The sequence below is a fragment of the Lathyrus oleraceus genome, chromosome 5 (assembly GCF_024323335.1).
Source record: "Lathyrus oleraceus cultivar Zhongwan6 chromosome 5, CAAS_Psat_ZW6_1.0, whole genome shotgun sequence".
NCBI classification, from domain to species: domain Eukaryota; kingdom Viridiplantae; phylum Streptophyta; class Magnoliopsida; order Fabales; family Fabaceae; genus Lathyrus; species Lathyrus oleraceus.
This window is the reverse complement of record NC_066583.1, coordinates 561,568,008-561,576,773: the sequence shown is the minus strand read 5'-3', so window position 1 is coordinate 561,576,773 and position 8,766 is coordinate 561,568,008. Positions and strand designations below refer to the sequence as shown.

Sequence of the window (8,766 nt, the reverse complement as noted above, 5' to 3'; positions counted from 1 at the left end):
CCAATATGTCTTAGTTAGTAACTAGAAGCAACAAGAATGACTGCAAAGAATCAAGAAGAGGGGAGCAAAAAAATAAAGAAGAAAATCAAAGAAGGAAAATAGGGTGTAACAAAGATAACTAATAGAAGAACAGGTGGGTTGTCTCCCACTAAGAATTTTGTTTAATGTCGTAAGTTCGACAGTAGCGTCGCGGTGTACTAGGTTTGGGGTTGAGCGGGCAGCTCTATGAGTCTGAGACTGTTCGAATAGTCTCTATTTTCAATATTATGATAATGCTTTAATCACTGCCTGTTTACTATAAAAGGTTCACTATTCCTACCTTTTATTTCTATCACACCACTTTTGAGGACTTTGGTGATCTTGAAAAGGCCAGACCACCTAGATTTAAGTTTTCCTGGAAAAACTTTAAGTCTTGAATTAAATAGTAGCACTATGTTGCCGATATTAAACTCCTTCCTAGAAATGCGCTTGTCATGCCATTTTTTGGTTCGCTCTTTGTATATCCTGGCATTCTCATAGGCGTCCAGTCTCAGCTCTTCCAATTTGTGAATGTCCAGAATTCGTTTTTCGCCTGCGGAAGTATAGTTTATATTTAGGGTCTTAATTGCCCAATATGCCTTGTGTTCTAATTCCACAGGGAGATGACATGATTTACCATAGACTAGTTTAAAGGGTGTGGCTCCTATTGGGGTTTTGTAAGCCGTCCTATAGGCCCAAAGAGCTTCGTTCAGTTTAGATGACCAGTCTTTTCTGGATATTCCTACAGTCTTTTCTAGAATTTGTTTGATTTCTCGATTCGAGACTTCGACTTGCCCGCTAGTTTGTGGGTGATAAGGTGTTGCTACACGGTGTCGGACTCCATACTTCAGAAGAAGTTTTCCAAAGATATTTGATATGAAGTGGGAGCCACCGTCACTAACTACTAGTTTTGGCACACCGAATCTAGGAAATATAATGTTCTTGAACATCTTATTCACTACAAATGTGTCGTTTGTCGGAGAGGCTACAACCTCGATCCATTTTGAAACATAGTCGACAACAACGAGTATGTACTTATTACCAAAAGAGGCTGGGAAAGGTCCCATGAAGTCAATCCCCCATACATCGAAGACTTCTACTTCTAAGATTCCTGTTTGTGGCATTTCATCGCGTATTGAGATGTTGCCAGTGTGTTGGCACCAGTCGCATTTTATAACCGCATTATGGACATCTTTCCATAGAGTAGGCCAAAAGAGACCTGATTGCAGGATCTTAATACAGGTCTTTGAGGTACTTGCATGCCCTTCATAGGGAGCGGAATGGAAATGAGAGATTATGTTATCTATTTCATCCTCAGGAACACATCGGGGGAAAATACCGTCGGTACCTCTTTTGAAAATTAGAGGTTCATCCTAGTAGTATTGTTTTAGGTCATGGAAGAATTTCTTCTTTTGTTGGTAAGATAGGTCCGGTGGAAGTACTCCGACAACTAGGTAGTTGACAAAATCAGCATACCATGGCAGAGTTGCATTCGCATGTATTTCTTCCACGAATTCTTCTATTTTGGTATCGCTTATCGCTAGTTCAGACATGTCACTTTCCATTTGGGCTATGATTCGTTCGTAAGGGAAATCATCATTAATTGGAATTTGTTCAGGTTTATTCCCTATGATTCGTGATAAGTGGTCTGCTACTACGTTTTCAGTACCTTTCTTATCTTTTATCTCTAAGTCAAATTCTTGTAAGAGAAGGATCCATCTTAAAAGTCTTGGTTTGACACCCTTCTTACTTAACAGATATCTAATAGCGGCGTGGTTGGTATAGATGATAATTTTTGCCCCTACAAGGTAGGAACGGAATTTCTCCAAAGCGAACACGACGGCTAGAAGTTCTTTTTCAGTGGTGGCGTAGTTCATTTGGGCTGGATCTAGTGTTCTACTTGCATTGTAAATAGCATGAAGCTTCTTATCCTTTCTTTGTCCTAGTATTGCGCCTACTGCGTAATCACTCGCATCACACATGATTTCGAAAGGTAATCTCCAGTCAGGTGGTTGCATTATGGGTGCGGTGATTAAAGATGTTTTTAATTGGTTGAACGTTGTTAAACATTTTTCATCAAATATAAAATCAGTGTCTTTCATTAATAAACCCGTAAGTGACTTGGTAATTTTAGAGAAATCTTTGATAAAACATCGGTAGAAACCGGCGTGTCCTAAAAAGCTTCGTATTTCTCGAACGGTTTTAGGAGGTTGAAGGTTCTCTATGATTTCGATCTTAGCTTTGTCTACTTCAATTCCTCTATCAGATACCACGTGACCTAACACGATTCCTTATTGAACCATGAAATGGAATTTCTTCCAGTTTAGAACGAGGTTTACCTTTACGCATCTTTCGAGTAGCATTTTAAGGTTTGATAGACATCCTTCAAAACTCTGCCCACAAACAGAAAAGTTGTCCATAAAGACTTCCATGATGCCGTCTATAAAATCAGCGAATATTGCCATCATGCATCTTTGAAATGTTGTGGGAGCTTTCCATAATCCAAATGGCATTCGTCGGTAAGCGAATGTACCATAAGGGCATGTGAAGGTAGTCTTTTCTTGGTCGTCAGGATGGATCGGGATTTGAAAGAATCCTAAATAACCGTCTAGATAGCAGAAGTGAGAATGCTTAGCCAATCGTTCAAGCATTTGGTCAATGAAGGGTAGAGGGAAATGATATTTCCGAGTGGCTTTGTTTAGTTTTCTATAGTCGATGCACATTCTACTTCCGGTCACAACTCTTTGTGCTATGGACTCGCCCTCCTCGTTCTTAACAACTGTAACACCCCCTTTCTTGGGTACTACATGAACGGGGCTAACCCATTGACTATCGGAGATCAGGTATATGATTCCAGCATCTAGTAGCTTCTTTACTTCATCCTTGACTACCGTACTTAGGATTAGGTTGATCCTTCTCTGGTGTTCTCTAGAGGTTTTACAATCTTCCTCCAGCATAATACGATGCATACAGATAGAAGGACTTATTCCTTTTAGATCGGCGATGTTATATCCTAACGCAATTGGATATTTTCTTAGGACATCTAGTAATTTCTCAGTTTCCATATGTCCCAAATCAGCGTTGACTATTACTGGTCTTTTTAGTTCCGTGTCTAAGAATTCGTATCTTAGGTTCTTTAGTAGTGCTTTTAATTCCAAGTCAGGTTTCTTTGGGCATGGCATGTGGTTGGGTGTAAGTGCTAAGCATTCGCTTAGACTTTTGTTTTGGTATGGTTCATGCCAATTATCGTCTTCAAATATTGGAGGGATTTGGATTTTCATCATGTCAGAGTATGTCGTTTCTTGCATCTCCATCTCTCTCACACACTCGTCTATGACATCGAGTAGATAACAAGTGTCGTCTATAGCTGGCGCTTGTAACAATTGGGTCAAGATGAATTCAACCTTTTCCTCTCCAACTTCGAATGTTAGCTTACCTCTGTTTACGTCTATTATGGCTCCGGCGGTAGCCAAGAATGGCCTTCCTAGTATGATAGGTGTACTGGCATCTTCTTTGATGTCCATGATTATGAAGTCTGTTGGAATGTAAAATTGTCCTACATGTACGGGGACATTCTCTAGTATACCGATAGGATATTTGATTGAGCGGTCAGCTAATTGAACAAACATCTTGGTTAGTCTTAATTCTCCCATACTGAGCCTTTTACAGATGGTTAAGGGCATTACATTAATGTTGGCACCTAGATCGCATAGAGCTTTGTCTATGACGAATTTTCGTAATGTTTAGTTGATTCAAAAGTTGAACAAATTTCCTAAATTGACTCGCAGTTTTAGAACTTGTGAGTCTTTGGGGATACTGAATGGGTGGTTTATAAGGAGGCGGAGGCACATAAGGTTTCTCTTTCTCTTTGGCCTCTTGGGGTTTTATCTTCTTTTTCCTTTGGTTCATTCACCTGCTCAGTTGAGGTTTTATCTGGTTTTTGGCACATGGCAGGGTTTTGGAGTCTTGGATCTACGGGTCCGTCTATTACTTTTCCACTCCTCAGTATAACGGCATTTGCATGTCCTTTTGGATTAGGTTGCAGCTGTCTAGGAAATGTTCCAGCTGGAGCGGCTGTAGATGCTTGATGTTGAGTCACTTGTGAAATCTGTGTTTCAAGCATTTTATTGTGGGTGGCTAAGGCGTCTACTTTGCTCGCTAGTTGTTTATGTTGCTCGCTAGTATGTATGTTTTGGTTCAAGAAGTCTTTGTTTGTTTGAGCTTGGGTAGCTATGAAGCTTTCCATCATTAATTCGAGGTTTGACTTCCTAGGCACGTTAGGAGCATTATTAGCTGGCTTTTGATATCCAGGCGGAACAGCTGGTGCTTGGCCAGGTGCATACAGGGCGTTGTTATTCTTATACGAGAAATTAGGATGGTTTTTCCAACCTGGGTTGTAGGTATTCGAATAGGGATTTCCTTGTGCGTAGTTTACTTGATCGGTTGGGACTCCTGCTAATATCTGACATTCTTGTGCAGTGTGTCCAGGGTTTCCACATAACTCATAGTTTGGAGTTACAGTAGCCATGGTGGCTGCGGGTGGTATGGTTAAGTTGTCTAATTTTTGAACAAGGGCATCTACCTTGGCATGAACATGGTCAAGGCTATTGATTCCGTAAATTCCACCCTTTGCTTGGGACTTTTCTATTGGAGTTATTTCACCTCCCCATTGGCAATGGTTTTGGGCCATGTTTTCATTGAGTTGATAGGCTTCGTTGTATGGCTTGTCCATAAGTGCACCGCCCGCGGCAGCGTCTACTGTTAGTCTTGTGTTATACAGAATCCCATTGTAAAATGTGTGAATGATCACCCAGTCTTCGAGACCATGATGTGGACATATCCTCATCATATCTTTGTATCTCTCCCACGCTTCGTAGAGAGATTCTACATCTTTTTGTCGAAATCCATTGATTTGAGCTCTCATCATAGCAGTTTTGCTCGGCGGAAATATCGGGATAAGAAAACGTTCTTCAATTCTTCCCATGTCGTAAGGGAGTTGGAGGGCAAGGATTGCAACCAAGCCAAAGCTCTATCTCTTAGTGAGAAAGGAAAGAGGCACAGTCTTATCGCATCTTGAGATACACCATTAGCCTTTACAGTATCTGCGTACTGCACAAACTTGGTCAGGTGTTCATTAGGATCGTCCGTAGGATTTCCAGCAAATTGATGTTGTTGGATTGTAGATAATAGTGAGGGTTTCAGCTCGAAATCATTTCGATAGATAGGGGGGGCAGTAATGCTGTTATGAGGTTCTTATTGGGACGGGGTAGCGTAGAATTTAAGAGGACGATTTTGTGGTCCTGCTTCAGTCATGGTTGGTTTTTCTTCTGGTTTAGTAGGAGAGAAGATATCGGGAATATCGTACTTTTGTTGATATTCGTGTATTCGGCGTCTTACGTATAAGAAACGCTCTAATTCTGGGACTGGTGGTGCTAAGTTATCGCTTTGTGAGCGAGTACTTGGCATACAATCAGGGGAAATAAGGGAGAGTAAATTAGTTTTTATTTTTACCTTAGTCTATACCGTGCAACGAAAGAATCTCACTATTCGACTATATCAGATCCCCGACAACGGTGCCAAAAATTTGATGCTTGTCGTGGCTATATTTAAAATATAGTCTATCGGGTACTTGACTGCAAGTGCACAGTCCAGTCGCTTTAGTTTTAAAAGATATCGATCCCACAGGGACCTATGGTCAAACTAGTGTTACTAACGTCACTATGTTTAGCTAAGGGAATGATTAGTAGAAGTTCGGGTGCAGAATATTAAATCTAGGGGAAATTTAGTTTTAAGAAAGAATTGATGGAAGGAATCAGTATGCAACGCATTAATTGTCAGGGATTCGATAAGTCACCGGTGAATAGTTTAAATGCCAAATATCTCTCAGTAAAAAATATTTATTTAAAAAGCTTTATCTCACACTCTCGTGATTGTTGATTTGGCCTATAACTTTAAGTTTGAATGTACACTCTCGCTGTCCCATTTGAAGTTAAAATTACTTTTTGAAAATAAATAAGTTCTAATTGCTTTTAAAGTGCTCTCGCTGTTTTTAAACTCAATGCCTAATTTTTACTATCCAGCTCGAGCCTCACGCTCTCGCGATTGTTGGTTCTCACCTTAGTTAATTTCCCACTCTCGTGGCGAAATCGTATTAAATAGATTCTCACGCTTTTGTGATAAAGTTAATTAAATTTAAATTAAAAACCTCAGCCTAAAAGATTGTTTGAGAAAAAGAGTTTTCACTTATTATTATTAAATCCCATCTAATTAAATTGCTACATACCGATGCCGGTAATTTAGCCGGACATGTTAAATAGAGCAAACACAGAGCATAAACAAATCAACATTGCGACAAACATAATTATAATAATAACTGGGCAATAATAATAAATTTTTTAATAAAAACCTGGCAATTGAAGTAACAGAGTACGGCGAATCTTGGAGTACTTGAGCAGTCCTCCACAAGTCGGTAGGATTCTGCTTCTTCAATACAATTGCTTACTAAATTAAATAAAGTGTAGTATTTCCCCAGTGTAGGAAACTACTACTATGGCTAACTGGAAAACTGGAACAAAAAGGGAAAATGGAAATTCTAAAAAGAATGGCAAATGAACTAAGGCAACGGAAACAAAGTTGCTGAAAAGAAAATAACTAAAAATCTAGAATGCTGTAAAAAAAATCAATTGTAGAGCGTATGTGTAGATGTTCTAATTTTTCCAACTTTGGTCCTTTATATATTGCCTTGGTAGGTCTTGGCGGTTGAGAAATTTAAGGAAGACTGGTTGAATGAGGAATCCACGGGGGAGTCATGCTGATGGAGAAAATTTAGGCACGTTTGGGTGCCTCTGATTGACTGTTTCAAAGCGTAAATTTTGGCCGCGTGACGCTCGTCATGGGCCTGTGACGGTCGTCACAGGCTGGGTCGTAACGATCATCATGGGGCTTGTGACGGTCGTCACATCAACAATTTCTGCATTCTGGTTTTCTGCTTTTTCCTGTGCTTTCTCATCTGTTTCTTCTTATTTTTCTTCCTTTTCTTCATTTTGCTCATTAATGCTTGGAGATTTAAATACCTGCAAAAACACCTCGAATACTTGCGGAATAATCGGAATATTGATTAAAGTGGTATGATCTTTGAGTGTAAATCGAGGCAAATATCTGATGTATTTTCGCGTTATCATCTCCCCGTAGTTTTTAAGTCGTAACCTGGCCTACGCATAACCCATTTTTATTCCCTCAGAATCTTTTTCTCCCCCAGTGAGTTTTCCTTATGGAATGCTTTATGCCCCCACGGATCTTCGGTCTCTCTGATTTTTTCCCTTTGTGGAAACATTTCCCCACAAAGAATTTGCTTTTACATTCAAATCATATGCATCATGAGGTCTCTTAGGGACAAAAATTTGTTTCTATATGTTGTTATTTAAGCCTATTCTACTGAGTCGATACGAAGATTTTAACCTTCACTTCCTCAGTTAGAATGTCCTTTAATAGGGGCAGCTGTAAGACCCCAATTTGTACCCTAAGATCCCTCATGCAATTTCATCATATGCATTAACATTGGGATCATACCTTGGCATCCTCCTTACCCCTTTTTCATTGGGTTTATTTTGGGAGAGATCACCAAGCACCATGTGATTGTATCATACTTGTACATTATCATTTTTCTAACCAATATACCAAAAATATGTCTTTGCATTTGCCTAACTCTTTTGTAAGTAGGGCATGATCCCCATTGATCTAGCAAGCTCATATCTAGGGTTTAAGACCCTCATGACTAAAAGCATAACCAAGGATGGATCCACAATGTCTCAAATCATTATATATGAGTCCTCATGATCTTCATATGTTATTTTGATCAAGTATGATTCAAGGGTTTGGAGGTGGTTTGCCTTGGAAACCCTAGTTTGTCTGAGTATCTTGAGTAACTTCTTCAACAAGATTCCTCACCAATTGATCAAATTTATAAAGGTAAACTTCAAATTTCATCATCTTATGCATATATGATCTACCATAAGCCTAAAAAGTCAAGAGAATTGGAAGTTAGCAAGTTGGTTAATGGTGGTTGGCCAGATGAATTCATCTGATCAAAACTGGATCTCCCTAGACCCTATCTCCTATAATTTTCACCACATGAAAATGATTCTAAGATAAAAGTTACTCTAAATTACATTCCTAACAACTTTAATGTTGAGACCTAGAGCTGGTTTTTCTTGGAAAATCATTTTCTATGTTGAAACATTATAGGTCATTTTGTCTAAATTCTAATTTGAAAGTCAACTTCCCAAGGCCATAACTTGCTCAATTTTTATGATATGAAATATTTCCAAGTTTCACAATGAAATTAAAGATGTCTACTTCAACTTTGATTTGTGGAATGAGAGCTAATTCAACTTTTATGAGCATGTGATATGAGGATACATTATAGGTCATTTTTGCCCTATACCATTGAACAAGTGATTTTCCTCAACTTCAAAAATGCATAACTATATCATCCTAAATCCAGATGACATGAAATTGGTGACCATTTTGAAGTTTTTTGAAGGAGATACAAATTTTATGAAGACACCTATCTAATTTAGAGCTCACATGAAAAGTTAATTAAGGTGGAACATTGAGGTATATGACTTGACACTTAGGAAAATTTTCAACATGTTGAAGTTTCCAAACTTCCACCTCAAAATTCACCATGATCCAAGTTCCAAATGAAAAAGTGTCCAACATCCATGTTGTTCCCCTTGATCTAAGTTT

At 38.9% G+C, this 8,766-nt stretch overlaps 1 non-coding gene across 1 annotated transcript; it reads left to right on the top strand.

Moving 5' to 3' along the window:
* The first annotated feature begins 4,838 nt into the window (after window positions 1-4,838).
* On the top strand, window positions 4,839-4,945 carry LOC127090095 (small nucleolar RNA R71). Its single transcript, XR_007791628.1, has one exon. It is a non-coding gene; the product is annotated as a small nucleolar RNA R71 (small nucleolar RNA).
* The last annotated feature ends 3,821 nt before the right edge of the window (window positions 4,946-8,766 follow it).